The sequence below is a fragment of the Notolabrus celidotus genome, unplaced genomic scaffold (genome assembly GCF_009762535.1).
Source record: "Notolabrus celidotus isolate fNotCel1 unplaced genomic scaffold, fNotCel1.pri scaffold_322_arrow_ctg1, whole genome shotgun sequence".
NCBI lineage: Eukaryota > Metazoa > Chordata > Actinopteri > Labriformes > Labridae > Notolabrus > Notolabrus celidotus.
In genome coordinates, this window is record NW_023260154.1 from 1 (window position 1) to 17,370 (window position 17,370).

Sequence of the window (17,370 nt, forward strand, 5' to 3'; positions counted from 1 at the left end):
CGACACGTCACCTGTGACTTTAAACAGGATGGATCAGTGAGAGGTGGATGAGCTGCTGAAGGAACAAAAACACACACACAGCATTCATCTATGTATGTGTTCATCAGTTTGAGAAAGGTCTTCATCCATTTCTACCTCTTGTCCTGGGTAGAGTTGAGTAGCCCAGATGTCCCTCTTTAAGTCCAGATGAGGGATGTTATCTCTGCAGCTGGTTCAGGGTCTAACCCAGGTCTCCTTGAAGCTGAGGCCGAGGCAGAAACCCATTTCAGTATCTTATTTCTGCTCTCTTTGGGACACTTCCTGGAGCTCATGACGACAGGACAAAGATTGACCTCTGGATCAGTGTCATCTTCAAAAACCAATCCTTGGGGGCACGAACTCATCCTTAGCTCAGCGGGAATAACACACCAACATATATGAGGGGTTTGTGTGACTCTGGATACTCTTGTTGGGGGCGTAACCTCAGGCAGGCTCCCTCAAGGCTGGAATCGTCTACTGTTGCCTGGAATTAACTAACAATGCTAACAACAGAAGAAGCTAATGGCTAAATCATGTTCTGCTTTGTTTCAGCTCCTGACTGGAACGCATCCAACGTGGACCTGACGTGTCGTTCCCAGCACTGACGTCTCAGGTAAAAGGAACTCACCTTAAGTCAACCTCTTGTCCAGATATGGTCACTTCCTGTTCCAAGAAATAACAAAGATGGAGACTGCCAAATCTCAAACCTGAGGCTTTCAAACAGGAGTCCATAAACTAACGGGTGATGCCCATCCACCTCGCCTATAGTCTGTGTGTCTGTGTCTGTGTGTGTGTGTGTGTGTGTGTGTGTGTGTGTGTGTGTGTGTGTGTTTGTGTGTGTGTGCGGGCCCATGAATCCCACGGGATAACTGTCCAAAAAAATTAATAACTTTGTTCCAGCTTTTTAAAACGTGCCAGTTAATAAGAGCGGAGACATAATTGGATCTTTGGCTGAGCGACCTTGGAGGAGTTCAAACATAAAAACATGATGGATGGAAGACACACACACATGGCCCTACACACACACACACACACACACACACACACACACACACACAGGGTTACTACTGGTCAGCTGACTGAAATTATTAAATATCCTTCCATTAGTGAAACATAATTTATGTATTAAAGCCTCAGAGGTCAGAGTGATGAACAGGTCGACAGGAAAACACTGAAATACAAGCATCTGAAAATATGTGAATAATATTAACACATTTTAAGACTTTAAAAAATTCAAATCTTCTGTTTTTTAATCAAATCTAAATCCTCTGATATGATACAGATCTTAAATGGAGCACCAACACCGGTGTAGTCCTCTTTGATACTCACTCACTTTCAAAATCGATGTCCCGTTTTCTAAGTTGTGTTCTAAATTATTATGCAAGTTTCATTTTTGTGAAGATTTCAAAAACTATGTTAACAGTCGTTTTCAAATTTGTCAGGAAGTCAGATAGTGAATATATTTCTTCATCTGTGTGTTTAAAATGAAGATTTTTCGGCTGTATTTTTAAATAAATGCAGAATCTGCAGAAATGAGCGTGACAAATTATTATGCAAGTTGGTGATAAGAGCATAAAACTTGTTAAAATTTAAAACTAGGCACCATTTTCAACGTTCTATTGATTGAAAATAATAATATTTACAACAACTGTATTCAAACTTCAACAAAAGCAGCAGTTTTATTTACATTTGTATACAAAATAAAAACTGTTAATGTCTTTGAAACTTGTCAAATCTAAAGTGTTTCTCTAATGTCCAATATAACCTCCTTTTCTTTCAGTGAGGGTCAGAGGTCACTGTAAACTGATTTAGTTTCTGATGACTCTGTGAGCTGTACCTTGTATGGCTTTCCAAAGATGCTCTTTGAGCTGTATTTCTCACCATCACTGTAAATGATCTTCTTTATTATTGACCACAAGTTCTCAGTCGGGTTGAGATCAGGTGAGCAGGCAGGCCAGTTCATGAGGCGATCTTTTTCCTCAAACTTCAGCGAGAGCTTATCTTTCCTGGAGTTTCCTGTTTTTTTATGCTTTTTTAAAGCGTCTTATCTTTTAACCAGAAAGTCTTTTTCCAGAGGGAAACTGTCTCTTATGTTCCCCCACACTCATGAAAGCAAACTGAAGTTGTCTGTAGAGAAATAACAATTATTGCAAAGCCAAGGCTGCTGTTTTAGTTATGGCCCAGTTTCAAAAACAGCCACTGTTTAAAAATCCCACAGAGTTTATTGGTCTCTGATTGGTCCAGTTTGGTAATCAGTTGTCTCCTATCCACCCTGATGTGATGCACATGTTTGCATGTGGACATATTTATTCTGCATTGTGATGTTTAATTCTTCTGTTTCAAAGAGTAAAGTAAAGTATCCGGTGCGTCCCGAGCTGCTGAGGTCTAAACAAAGTCCTGGATCAGGTTTCAATCAATCAATCAATCAATCAACCTTTATTTGTATAGCGCCAAATCACAACAAACGTTATCTCAAGACTCTTTTACAAACAGAGCAGGTCTACCCCACTCTATGTCAAATTATGAACAGAGACCCAACTTCAAGACAGGGTAAGACTCAGTCTGACCCCACCTTAATCCATCCTGAGCATTGCACCTCACAGTATTTAGCTAGTTACAGTGGAGAGGACAAACTTCCTTTAACAGGCAGAAACCTCCAGCAGGACCAGACTCATGTTAGACAGCCATCATGCCTCGACTGAGTTGGGTCTGGAAAGACAGATAGAGGGGAGTAAGAGAGAGAGGTGATAGTGATGAGACGAGTCGTAGAAGCTGTTGCCGCTGGAGTCCAGCACGTCCGTATCAGCTGGAGTCCAGATCGTCCACAGCAGGAGGACGTCTACGGCAGCTCAGAGGAATCTACGAGACAAGGGAGCTCAGGGACTCCAGAAAGGTCTATGGTTAGTAACTTTAATGGGACAGGCAGAGTTAAAGTAAGTGATGAAGGGGTTAAGGGGAAGGGGGTGAGCTAGGATCCCAGTGTGTCAGTGTGCCAGTTCCCCCGGCAGTCTAGGCCTATAGCAGCATGACAAAAGCTGGTCCAAGCCTGATCCAGCTCTAACTATAAGCTTTGTCAAAAAGGAAAGTTTGAAGCCTACTCTTAAAAGTAGAGAGGGTGTCTGCCTCCCGGACCCTGACTGGTAGATGATTCCAAAGGAGAGGGGCCTGATAACTGAGGGTTCTACCTCCCATACTACTTTTAGAGACTTTAGGTACAACTAGCAAGCCTGCATGTTGGGAGCGTAGAGTTCTAGAGGGGTAATAGGGCACTATGAGCTCTTTAAGATACGAGGGTGTCTGATTTTTAAGGGCTTTGTAGGTTAAAAGAAGGATTTTAAATTCTATTCTACATTTTATTGGGAGTCAGTGTAGAGAAGCTAACACTGGAGAGATGTGCTCTCTCTTCCTGGTTCTAGTCAATACTCGAGCTCGGTTTCTCTCCATATTCGTACTACAGTGAAGACGACGTTTCATCAATCTGTCTTGATTGATATGTAAATATTCTGTGAGGTTTAAAGGACACACACTCACTCACGCTGACTCTTCTACTTCCTGTTTGAGTTGTGGTCACCTAACAAACCGCAGCAAATTACATATTAACTTTCTTTAACGCTACGCTCGGCTTTCGTCTCCGTAATAGAGTCGACTTTGCAGCAACGGTCTCATCTCCTGAAGCTGTAAGTCATCTCTTCATACACGACACGAGCGACCTCCCCTCAAAGTATTTTATGAACATAATCAGACGCATCAATCACGAGGAGGCAGCGGGGCCTGAGTTAATCCTCTGTGTTCGGTTTGGAGTTAAATGGCCCTAAAGACTAATGAAAGAGCACTCGGAGCTCTTCTTCCTGCAGGCGGAGGGATTAATCTCCTCTGTCACTGCTCAGTCAGTGTTGAGCACATCCAATCATCATTCAGCTCCAGATTAAATCACAGTTTCAACTTGGGAGCCATTTACATGAAAAGTTATCAGCACAGAGCGATACGTTCTGCACGTTTAAACGGTGAAAAATGTTGTTCCTTTAATCAGAAGTGGAAGAAGACCGAAACCCTTTAGTTCAATAATAAAGTCATCGCTTCATCCATTAATTTCCTACAACAGACGCAGATTAAGTTGCACCAGACTTTAAAGCTGGGGTTGGTGTTCAGATTTAGATCCTCTTTTTGTTCTCCTGGTTAAAATGATCTTTATGTCCTGATGGTAATCAATACATAATGTGTTCTTAAAAAAGAGGTAAAAAAAGCTGCTATCTACAGCCGGAGTAAACCTGGGAAAACACCAACCATTCACCGTTTTTGGGGTCCCCAAATTTTAAACCAATCAAATCCTGTCCTGCCGTTCTGCCCGCCTCCTGCAGAGCGTACATTTCCCCGGCGTTCACTCCCCGTCTCCTGCCTCTGCTTCCCCTGACTCTACTGACTGCCCCTCTCACTCCACCTCGGGCCTGTCCCCTCTGACCCGATGAGGGTCTTTGCTCAGGACTGTAGTCTGGATCAGAGTCTAAAAAGCTCTCACCACGGGGGCTCTGACAAGCAGAAGAATTAATGACATTCAGTAAGTCCTACAGAAATGTAGATGTACTGTAGCGTCCGTCCGTGAACACGTTGATCTTTACCACGCCAACCAACAAAGCAACAATCAATGTTTGAATGAATAAAAACGGAGTCCTGAAGACATGCTACATTCAAATTCATGCTAGTTTTCCGAGACTACCAACCCTAGCTTTAACTCAACTCAACTTTATTTATAAAGCACTTTAAAACGACCACAGCCGGAACAAAGTGCTGTACATAAATAGACAAACAACACAGGCATAACAACAATTCAAACACAGGATAATAACACAATAAAAATAATGAATAAAAACAAACCATAAAACACTGAAACAGGAGCAGAGTCTCATGCAGGGTTGAAAGCCAAGGAATAAAAATGGGTTTTAAGATGAGTTGTAAAAATGGACAGTGAGGAGTCTAATGTGGAGGGGAAGCTCATTCATCATTTAGGAGCAGCAACAGAAAAAGCTCTCTCCCCTCTGAGGTTCTGTTTGGACCTCGGTACCTCCAGGACCTGAGGCACCGAGCAGGAGTGTAGGGGTGAAGGAGCTCAGAGAAGTAAGGCGGGGTCAGACCATTTAAAGATTTAAAAACAAATAACAGAATCTTAAAGTGGACTCTGAAGTGCACAGGGAGCCAGAGGAGGGAGGCCAGGATCGGAGTAATGTGCTCCCTCTTACGAACTCCAGTTAAGAGGCGAGCAGCTGCATTTTGCACCAACTGGAGACGTGCGAGGGAGGACTGACTAACTCCAATATAAAGTGTGTTACAGTAATCCAGCCCAGAAGTAATAAAGGCATGGATTACACTAGTGCTGCTGTGCAAGAAAAGGCTTCACCTTCACCAGCTGCTGAAGCTGAAAAAAGCTGGACTTCACTACAAAGCTAATTTGACGATCCAATTTAAAATCAGTGTCCATCTTAAAACCCAAGTTTGAGACTGTTGCCTTTAAATAATCTGCCAAAGGGTCCAGGTCAACAGGACGGGGGTTCACATAGGCCACTGGAACCAAACACCTTCACTTCTGTTTTCTTTTCATTGAAATTTAAAAAGTTAAAAGCCATCCAGGCTTTAAACTGAAAATCATTTTTGTTCACTAAGAATGAGACTTTTACATCTACAGAGCAGCAGGTAGCCATCTTGCACCGCTGTTGTTGTGCACAGAATCATTTGATAGTTTTTTATGGTAAACTACAGCCCCAGCATACAGCACCGAATCCACTTCAAGATCCTGCCATCAACAACCTCGACCCCTCATACCTGACCCACCTCCTCAAACGACACGCAACTATTGCAACAGCATCCTTTACGGCCTTCCCTCCAGAAACTCCAAAATGTCCAGAACTCAGCTGCTCGGTTACTCACCCACTCCTGCTCCAGAGCCCACATCACACCCATCCTTCAGCACCTCCACTGGCTCCCCATACAGCACCAAATCCACCTAAGATCCTTTTTAAATCCCTCAATAATCTCGCCACTCCCCGTCTCGCCGCCTCAGATCATCAGATGCCGACCTCCTGTCCCCCATCACCAAGTCCAAGCACCGCACCTTGGGGGGACAGAGCCTTTTGCCATCGCTGCCCCGACTCTCTGGAACTCTCTCCCTCCACACATCCTCAACTCTGACTCTCTTCAATCATTTAAAAACCACCTCAAGACCCTCCTGTTCAAAAAAGCCTACAACACATGACCTCCACTCCCGCCCCACCTCTGTCTTTGTTCTGTTTGATTTATTTGTTGTTTTATTTTTATTTTATTGAGTACCCAGAAAAGCGCTATATAAGTCCTATCAATTATAACTCAATTATTATAAACTTGACTAATAGAGGATCATACTCGTCATGCATTAGAGGAGCTTCTTGTCCTCGAAGGCCACCGTCAGGAGGGGCGAGCAGGGGAGCGTCCCGGTCTAGAATCTGCTAAATACTCCCCTTTCTGCACCCTGTACCTTTTTAAAAGAAGCCAACTCCATTGTTTTATCGTCCTCCTCTAACTTTCATCACTTCATCATTTGAATACTTCGCCAGAACGACTACCTTGAGGAGAGCGCCCTGGAATGACGGTACAGGGGCGTCATAATTTAAAGAACTGAGTCACGGAGAGGAAGACGTGCAACCTTTATTAAAATCAGAGAGGTAGATCCATTTCTCTCCGTGCTCTTGGATGCAGAAGTTTCTCTGGCTCCTTGTTTTTATTGAATCCTTGTGACCTCCGGCTGCTGCAGCGTCTGATACGAGAGGAAACTGAATCTCCATCTACAGGTGCCTTCACTCAGAATCCTCATTATCATCACACTCAGATAACTTCTCAAAGACTCAGATCTGGACTCTCTCTCAGGTAAACAAAGCGCTCAGTCACGTGTGATGACCGCAGCCTCAGTCACGCCTGTCCTGTTGAGCGAGTGCTCTCATCGAGCTGCAGGCTGCAGCACACATGTCATCAGACGCGTGTTCATCCGTCTTTATCTGCAGCAGCGCGGAAAGAGAGCAACCACCACCCGCTGAGACGCCGACACATCTGAGGGACAGGAAGCGTCTGATTGGTCCGAGTGTCACAAGAGAGTGAAGACTAACCGAGCGCTGCGGCGGACATCTTTGAATTTGATCTGAAATAGAGAAGCTAAAACAGCTTAACTCAGTATGCAATAATGTGTGTGTGTGTGTGTGTGTGTGTGTGTGTGTGTGTGTGTGTGTGTGTGTGTGTGTGATGGATGGCTCTAAACGATCCGTTCACTAACAGGAGGCGACACAATAATCTGCTCGTTTGTTGGCTTAACTGGAACGCCAATACTGCATCGACTGAAACGTCAGCCACACTGAGGCCTTCATTAAACTGCCATATGTCTCACACACACACACACACACACACACACACACACACACACACACACACACACACACACACACACACACTTCAAGCCCTCTGTGTGTCACACCTGACCGTGACGGAGCCTGTTCACGTCGAGTTGTCTTAAATCAACGTCTCTCCTGTAGACCGGATGTGCTGGTGTTGAATCTGCTCTTTAATGTGACTGTGGGTGAAAAAGTTCAGCTCAGCTGCTTTAAGCAACATGTTTTTATGTCATAAAAATAAAACCTGTCAAAGAATATCAAACATTTTTGCAAATCCTGAATTTCAGTGACGTAAAAAAATTGTCGACATTGCACAAAAACACCGACACGAAACCAGAGAGGAAGAAGCAACAAGGTCAGAAAGGGCTGCTGTCAACGTGCGCTCACAGAGGGTTGGCGATAGTCGAACTCTCTCCCTGTTACAATATGTTGTTACTGAGCTGCAAGGAGCTACAATTAACTAGTGTGAAGAAAAAAAGATAACCTAAAAGATAGCACACAAAAAGAAAGCTCTGCCACATCACTTTATTTAGTAAGCTCTTTATTTTTCTTGTACATTTCCATCAGGAGCCGGTTTAGTGGTCTCTAAATGACGATCCTGCAAGACACAGAGTCTTCCTCCAATCTCCAACATATTCTCTCTCCATGTGCTCAAGTAAGGATGGGCATTTCAAGCCAAAATACTTTTCTATAATCGTTGGCATTCCAGTCTCTGGAAATACGTGTGTAACAGTGTGAGATTCAGAAACAGAGAAAAGAGCCGCAACTGTCTGGAATGTTTTCTTCTTCTTTTGTTAATTAATGCAGTTCGCATTCTTCTTCTTCTGTTACTTAATGCGGTTAGCATTCTTCTTCTTCTGTTACTTAATGCGGTAAGCATTCTTCTTCTGTTACTTAATTCATTTAGCATTCTTCTTCTTCTGTTTCTTAATTCAGTTAGCATTCTTCTTCTTCTGTTTCTTAATGCGGTTAGCATTCTTCTTCTGTTACTTAATTCAGTTAGCATTCTTCTTCTTCTGTTTCTTAATGCGGTTAGCATTCTTCTTCTGTTACTTAATTCAGTTAGCATTCTTCTTCTTCTGTTACTTAATTCAGTTAGCATTCTTCTTCTTCTGTTTCTTAATTCAGTTAGCATTCTTCTTCTTCTGTTTCTTAATGCGGTTAGCATTCTTCTTCTGTTACTTAATTCAGTTAGCATTCTTCTTCTTCTGTTTCTTAATGCGGTTAGCATTCTTCTTCTTCTGTTACTTAATGCGGTTAGCATTCTTCTTCTTCTGTTACTTAATGCGGTTAGCATTCTTCTTCTTCTGTTACCTAATTCAGTTAGCATTCTTCTTCTTCTGTTACTTAATGCGGTTAGCATTCTTCTTCTGTTACTTAATGAGGTTAGCATTCTTCTTCTTCTGTTACTTAATGCGGTTAGCATTCTTCTTCTGTTACTTAATTCAGTTAGCATTCTTCTTCTTCTGTTACTTAATGCGGTTAACATTCTTCTTCTTCTTCTGTTACTTAATGCGGTTAGCATTCTTCTTCTTCTGTTACTTAATGCGGTTAGCATTCTTCTTCTTCTGTTACTTAATGCGGTTAGCATTCTTCTTCTTCTGTTAGTTAATGCGGTTAGCATTCTTCTTCTTCTGTTACTTAATGCGGTTAGCATTCTTCTTCTGTTACTTAATGTGGTTAGCATTCTTCTTCTTCTGTTACTTAATGCAGTTAGCATTCTTCTTCTTCTGTTACTTAATTCAGTTAGCATTCTTCTTCTTCTGTTACTTAATGCAGTTAGCATTCTTCTTCATCTGTTACTTAATGTGGTTAGCAAACAGCTTTAAGACGCTCTGTAGCCACCGTCTGGAGGGAATACGTTATTACAACCAGGCACCGGTAAAAACGATGAAAAATTCTACTTTTAGAATGAGAAAATATTCAAAGAAACTCTTCGATTTTTACTAAGTGAACGAATATTTGAATATTAACGAATCGTTGCCCATCCCTAAATTCTAGGGCGTCTCATTTGGAAGCAGAAGGTTACTTCCTGTTTGTTCGGCTTAAAACAATCCTTGCCCCGTTCTTTGCCCCCTACCAACGCACGAAGCCAACTTTGAAATAACATGTCTCAGAGTGTTCGAGGATGTCTGACCAAAGTTAAACCTTCTGCTGTATGATATGAAACACAGACGCAGTGACCAGGAGAAACTCCGCCCTGTGAAAGTCAAAGTTTAGTACTCTAAAGTTTGGGCCCACCGGCTCCTCCCACAGAAGCGTCCCGGACTCGTCCTCAGGGGTCGCTCTCTCTTCCTCCCCATCTTATTTAACAACCACAGAGCCCATTTGGTTCCATCGCTGCACTTTGGTCCCACGGTCCCTGAACACATCAGAGCGGTAATGTTGGCAGATTGTGTCACATTACAGCTCAGGACCATTTGAATGGCCTGACCCCCCCCCTGTATCTCTCCTGGCTCTGCACACACCTTGTTAAATCCCACTTTGTTTGCGTCCCTCGTCCTCTGACAGTTAAAGAAGTGACGAATGGCCATTATTATGGAAAGAAGGTTACTTTTATACACGGCTCGCGGCGCTGAGGGGGGCGACGGCGGCTGCTCCATCACTGTCAGGGAAACTAATGATAAGATATCATAAGACACAGGACGGCCATGTTAAGATGGAGTGGCCTCCCACTGAGTTTTCATCAGCCGCCGTCTGTCTGCGCTCAGCATTCATCTTGATTCTGCATCCACTCGCACTTATTTTGCTTTACACCTGCAAAAAACGCATCAAACACTCGCAGCTCGGGCGGATTCATAAGTGGAAGAATCTGCTCGCACCATTCAAATGAATAATGATGATAAAAGTGTCGTTTTCACTCTTCTTTTTCACTGCTTCATTCTGCAGGAGCTGCCGTGTGTTTGCACATCAAACAGTCGGGTTCCAGATGAACGTAAAGTTAATTCAAACAGCTCTGCATTGAAAACAAACAAGATAAATCTAAGATAATAAACTCCAGCAAATTTCACTTACAGCTCTAACTGTCGTTCAGAACTCTTTGTGTTCTCCGGCCTTGGGATCGAGGAGCACCGTGCGTCCTGCACGTTCAGTGTGATTCAGAGAGTCCAGTGAATGTTAGGACACTTAAACACAGAGGGTTTTAACTTCTTTGTCCAGAGTATTTAAAATCACCAAGTGCTTTTCAGGATATTATGAAGCACGGCCCTGAGAGCTGTCACTTTGTGAGTCTGTCAGCTCTGAGCCAAGTCCACCACATCTGGAAATTTACACAACAAAAGAGTCAACACTGCAAATTAGATATTGTTTTATTGGAAGTATGCAGAGTATTCTCCGTCCATACAGCATTGAAAATGAGCAGATATGAGGCTATGTTGTGAAAGTAGTGTTGTATTCAGAAAAGGGAAAATGTCTTTCTGCATTAGGAAACTTTAATGGCTGCATCCTTTGTTCTTTTAGACGTGTACAGTGAATAATCCAGAGTGAAAAGCTGTCCTGAGATGAACCTTTTTAACCTGCTGCCTCTGTGACTCAGGATGGATGAGGGGATGGAGGATCATGGACGGATGTTTTGAAAATGATGTTTAGTGATTTAGACGAGATGAGATGAGACAAATATTTTGGCAGTGAAACATCAGATAGTACAATAGAAATCTCGTGTATCTGATCAGGAGGACTCCGACCTGCCGGATCAGATACGGAGCTGATCCAGTGGAAGTTAACACATTGACTAGAATAGAAACCGATCAGATCCAGTGCTGTGACGGATCAGAGACAGACTGGAGCATGGAGACGTTAAAATGTATCCTCCAAAGCAATCATTCTGATATCCATGTGACTTTATTTTGAAAATGCAAACACCACCAAAAAGTTGCAGGAAATAAACCTTTTAATGCAGTGTACCATTTAAAGATGTGTTCATTCCCTGCAGTCAAAGTGAGTGACAGAAGGGAAGAGAATTTCTTTTTAATGGATGGCACTTTTAACTATCCTAAACAGCTGAACATTTAACTGATCCTCCTCATCCTCGTCCTCGTCCTCATCCTCCATCTTCGTGATGTTTTGCTTCCACACTGATCGATTCAAGCCATCAAAAACACACATTTCAGATGGTGTAGCCGTGATGTGACGGTTTATGAGCGTTGCTTTAAAGCCTCAATCCTCTGACGCTTCAGAAATACCTAGTATAGAAATCTTGAAATACGATCTGGTGATAACACAGAGCGTTTTATTTTGAAAATTAACCGGATGTTTTCATTTTGATTTGGTGAAACCTGACTTCCTGTCCCGCTCCATCTTCTCTGTTGAGATTGATGCGTCGTGCTCCGGCATCCGGCACAAATAGAAGTCTTGTGTATCTGATCCGGAGGACTCCGACCTGCCGGATCAGAGACGGAGCGGATCCAGTGGAAGTTAACACACTGACTAGAATAGAAACCGATCAGATCCAGTGCTGTGACAGATCGGAGATGGATCTGGTGGAATTTGGCCTTAAGTAAAGGCCCGCTAAGATCAAATATCTCTTGATTCAAGCTTCACACAGGGCTCAGGATGTGACACCCGGCGCTCTGGGCCGTCATACGACACCAGCACAGAGTTTGGTTCATGGTCTCCGGGCCTGCTGGAGACAATCACACACCGAGCCTCTTTAGGAGACTAAAAGCTGAGCAGTAATTTGTCAAACTTTTAATCAGAGTGATGATGAGTCCAGAGATCCGTGCTGCATTCAGGGTGTGTTAAAGAAAAGGGGGTGTGAGGATCTCCTCTGTGATTGTTGGATTAGAGGCTCAGATTGTTTTCCCGCTGCACTTTCATTGAAGTTTCCTCTGATTTAATTGAAAGTGTGTGCTGGTTAAGCCCTGGAAAAACACTTCCAAACACGCCGTCTCGCCGTTTTCACCGGACGAATCCCCGAAATCTGACGCCGTGGTTTTGTGATGTGTTTGAAGAGGATTCTGATTTAATTACAGCATGCACACAGGAGCAGAACGGAGCGGGGCGGAGCTGTGCTGCTTTTAAACCAAAGTTAATATCAAAACAAAATCACACACTAATCTTTAGATAATTGAATCCTTGTTTATTAGGCAGCTTTTATTTGTTTAATCAGCAGAGAAGGAAATGAAGTTCTGCTGCAAATATATGCACAGACGGAGACAAAATACAAGCTGATCTAAAAGTAACTAAGTGTTCTCAGAGAGTACACAAGTAGACAAAAACAGGCCGGAGCTGCTCTCTAACTTCACACCATTCAGTTAATATTTAGCTTATACTTTCCCAAATGTTTCCTCTTTCTTATATGATCAAGTGTAAACAGCTGCTGTGTTAAAATGCTTCGTACACAGAGTGAGACGTATAGGAGCCTTCGGAGGATTTGTAAGATAAGAGAAGAGAAGATAAGATCCTCCTTTATTTGTCCCTCAACGGGGAAATTCATGGAGTTACAGCAGCAAACAAGAAGGTGTACAGAACAAGAATTTAACAAGAATATATAAAGGAAAGAAATGTTCATCAGAGACGACAGCTTGGCCATAATCCTCCTGTCAGCCACCACCTCCACAGGGTCCAGGACTGAGCTGGCCTTCTTCCCCAGTTAGTTCAGTCCTGCTCTCATGTATCCTGTCCGCCCACAGCAGGTGAAATCCTTCCAATGTGGCGTTCGTGTCCGGTGTTAGCTCTGTTAGCATGATGCTACTCTGGTGCTGGGTTAGCTGGTCCACCTTATCGTAGATAGATCTTGCATTCCCCATAACGGTGGGTGGAAGGACAGGTCCATGTGGTCTTTTCTTAGCTCTCACCTCAGTACCAGCACGTCGTCCTCGCCTCCTTCTCCTCAGCTCGCAGGGAACATCGGGCCTATAGCGTCGACATGCTACGGGCTGCTAACAGCTGAACATGTATGTAAACCACTAGATCTTCAAATCTGCAGACGTGGGGAGTCAAAGCGACCTTTGTGTTTATTAAGACAGCCTACAACTAGCATGCCTCCCTCCTAAGCTCCTTGTTAGCACACATGTGTGCACGGAAGTCTGAAACGGCTCGTTTTAGACACATTTACAGAAAGGTGGAGAAATCAGAACAGGGGCAGAATGGATTCTTTGACTTTTCAGGGGGTTTGTAGACAGGGACACAGATTTCAGGGAGAGAACCATTAAAAAGTCCATTCTGCAGGATATGTCACCTTTAAAGACCAGCAGGGGCAGAAGTGTCCTGGCTGAGGCGAGATTCAAGTCTGTGGCAGAAGGAGCACGCTCTCAGGTTAAATGCATGTGTTTAGCTAGCTTAGCTTCTGGGCTGTGCTTTGTTTGGAAAGCCTCTCAGTTTCAGAATGAATGCATTCGAGTTGCAAGAATCCTGCACACCGTCCAACCTGCAAATAAAAAGTTAAATGGCAACTAGGGATGTCAACAATTAATGGAGTATGGATTAATTGATTGTTAAGAATCGGCACTATATATCGGCCCTTTGTCACCGATATCCGATCTAGCCTTTTGAGTCCGATCTAGCCGATATCTGATACCAGGATCGGATCGGTGCATCCCTAATTGAAAGTAAAACTTAAGACAGTTGCGTCATTCTTAGGGGGAACACGTGGCTGCACCTCCAGCCTTAAGTTTCTTGTACTTTATTCTTCTTTCTTGCAAAACTGTAACGAGACCAGAGGTTCACCAGGTGAGATAAACTGCAGCTGCACTTTACAGGGAGACTTCACACTTTCAATGTGAAGACTTTAGAAAGTAAGGTTATCAGTTTTAGTAAGGAGTTTGATACCTCTGTGATATTTATGCTGCATGACAACCTAAACATAATGCACCAGAAAGGCAAGAGTGAGACTTGAACCTAGACCTGCAGGAACAAGCTTTGAGTTTCCAGGCATGCTCTGTTACCTGCTGAGCTTATTGGCTCTGCAGTTTAGAAATAGACATTGTAATTCTCATTAATAAAGGCATTAAGAGAGCAACCGGTGGTGAAATACAGATAATAACTTTTGAATTAAACACATTATTTGTTTTATTTTATTGCATCCTTCATAGTCGTCCATTAAGGAAGTGTTCCTTACACCTGAAGAAAGGAAACCTCATCTTCTTAAAGGTCAGGCGATGTTCCCCAAATACAAGAATACCTCTAAACTCGTTCAAGTTATTTTTAAAAGTCAGAAAACATCAGATAACCGCCCTGATAGTGGATAATCTCAGAGGCATCTCAGTGATGATTGTGAAAACAGAGAGGCAGGACGATCCAGCAGAGTCTTACGTATTTAAAAGGAGTAATAGATGTAAGCGTGATGTGGTCTCTGAGCCTGGTCTGCAGACGGCTCTGACTCCCCTCACAGCGTCTCTGACTCTGAAACCAAACGACTGTGCTGTGTAAAGACCATCATTTCCTTTTGTCCCGCGCCGTCCTCCGTCTTTATTATTGCATAACAGAGGAGTAAATACAACAGATTCATCCTCTCTAATGACTTCCTTGTCGGCCGTGTCCTCCCTCGACGCCGCGCTCGGTGTGATGAATGCGGCGCGGCGAGTCCGAGAACTGAACGCAGGGGGGGAGAGGAGGACGGAGGAACGAGACAAAACAACAACAGGACCAAAACAAAACGGTTGTGGGAGAGATCACGGGAGAATTGTACAAGGAGCGTCTTGTGTATCAGAAACATTAAGAAATGTAATGTGCTATTACTCTCTGAGCTGCCAGCCGCCTTCCTCCCGGCTCGGCTGATAATAGAGCCGGGCTTTAGGACTCGTCTGCGAGCGCACAGGCTGACAAGGGCCCTCCACACGCCGCCGCCTTAATACCAGCCGCGCCCAGCGCTCCTCGGACAAAAATTGACATCGTCTGGAGAGCAAAGCAATCAACCAACGGGGTATTAGCGAGCATTTATGTCTGAGCCGAGCCCCAGCACAGCAAATCTTGACCTTAAACAAGCCTGTTATTCCATTTTTCTCTGAGACAACTCAGTAACTCCCTGTGAGGGGATTTCCTGCAGGTTATCTGTGGGTTTAATTCACCGACTCCAATCTGTTTCCTCCCGGCGCCGCAGAGAAACAAGAAACACGGAGAGGAAATACGAGCAAAGACTCTGACGTGTTGATATACGAGCCGGCACAGACACAAAGCTTCTGTTCCTCAGAGTAAATACTCCGGAGGTCAGCTGCACGGGCGAACGTAAAGGAGGGCCAACTGAGCAGAGGATGGAGGCTGACGGAAAGCAGGAACTCTTATTAACTCAGCGGCTCAGCGGCTGCAGAGATGATCCTCCACACGGTGACACCAGGAGCTTCTGTCTGAGAGCGACGATCAGACGGGTATCATCCAGGAGGTCACAAAGAAACGGGGACTGGATGTGCTTCTGCTGCTCTTTTTACAACTTTCAGATTAAAGTTTGTTTTAGAAGAACGGACACAAAAACAGCCGAGTGAGGAAGAGGAAGGACGACAAGTTTCTGTTGCTTCATGAGGAGCGTTCAAAGAAACGTACTTTAAACTGAAGGGCCTTTCTTTCTCTCTTGCTGATACAATAAACTTCAGATAATCTAAATGTTTTTTAAACGATCCAAATAGTAAAAATTGGAGCATCAGTTTGGCTTCGTAGTTTAAAACGTGCCCCGAGATCAGAGTGATCTCTCAGCCTCAATCCTTCGATGCATCTCTTCCCTCAAATCTCCTCTCTCTCATCTTCTTCAGGATATGATCGGAATTTGTAACTTACACATGTACTTAACGAGATCAAAAAAAGAGTTACCCCTTTTGTCCACAGGGGGCGCCAAAATTGACATGAACCAAAAGGTTCTCTAAGTAGCTGGAAGTCTCACATTAATGCAGATGTGTGTCTAACAGGAGTCTGGTCCTGCTGGAGGCCTCTGCCTGATCAGAGTATGTTGTCTGTAAGTCATAACGTCAAGCTTCATCAACAAAATTTGAAGCTCTGATTGGATGATTTTTGATAAAGCTTATAGTTAGAGCTGGATCAGGCTTGGACCAGGTCTTAGTTATGCTGCTATAGGCTTAGACTGACACACTGGGATCCTGTCTTTCCCTCTCTCTCCTCTCTCTGCCTGTCTCTCACTTTAACTCTTCCTGTCCCATTAAAGTTACTAACCATAGACCTTTCTGGAGTCCCTGAGCTCCCTTGTCTCGTAGGTTCCTCTGGATCTCTGCTGTAGATTCCTTTTTAGGGTCTTTCTTTCTTTCCCTTCTTTCTTCCTTCCTTCCTCTCTCTCTCTCTTTGTTCTTTCCATGTTTCTTCATCCTTTTTGTCTCCTTTTCTTATCCCCTCCTTTCCTTCTATCAAATCTTCACCATTTCTTCTCCTCTTTTTCTTTCTTCTGGTCTCCCTCTCTTCTCTCTTTTCTTAGACCTTTCTGGAGTCCCTGAGCTCCCTTGTCTCGTAGGTTCCTCTGGATCTCTGCTGTAGATTCCTTTTTTGGGGTCTGTTATTCATCCTTTCTTTCTTTTTTTCTTTCTTTTTTTCTTTCTTTCTTGCTTTCTTTCTTTCTTTCTTTCTTTCTTTCTTTCTTTCTTTCTTTCTTTCTTTCTTTCTTTCTTTCTTTCTTTCTTTCTTTTATCTTTTTTCATTCTTTTCTTTCCTTCTTTCTTTCTTTTTGTCCTTCTTTCTTTTCTTGCTTTCTTTACTTCTTTCTCTTTTTATTCCCTCTTACTTTCTTTTTGTCTTTATTCACTTCTCTCTCTTCTTCTTTCTTTCTTTCTTTGTTCTTTCCATGTTTCTGCATCCTATATGTCTCCTTTCCTTCTGTCTTTCCTTCACCATTTCTTCTACTCTTTTTCTTTCTTCTGGTCTCCCTCTCTTCTCTCTTTTCTTAGACCTTTCTGGAGTCCCTGAGCTCCCTTGTCTCGTAGGTTCCTCTGGATCTCTGCTGCTGTGGACGTGGTCCAGACTCCAGCTGCTACAACTACTACTATCCGTCTCCCCACTATCATCTCTCTCTCTC

General features: G+C 43.4%; 1 protein-coding gene across 4 annotated transcripts in view; it reads left to right on the forward strand.

The window, feature by feature from the left end:
• The first annotated feature begins 569 nt into the window (after positions 1–569).
• Positions 570–17,370, forward strand: part of LOC117809656 (forkhead box protein B1-like) — a 39,279-nt gene continuing 22,478 nt past the window's right edge. For all 4 annotated transcript variants that reach the window (XR_004630604.1, XR_004630603.1, XR_004630605.1 and 1 more), the window contains exon 1: positions 570–631. The gene's annotated coding sequence lies outside the window, so the exon portion shown is untranslated. The remainder of the gene's footprint in view (positions 632–17,370) is intronic.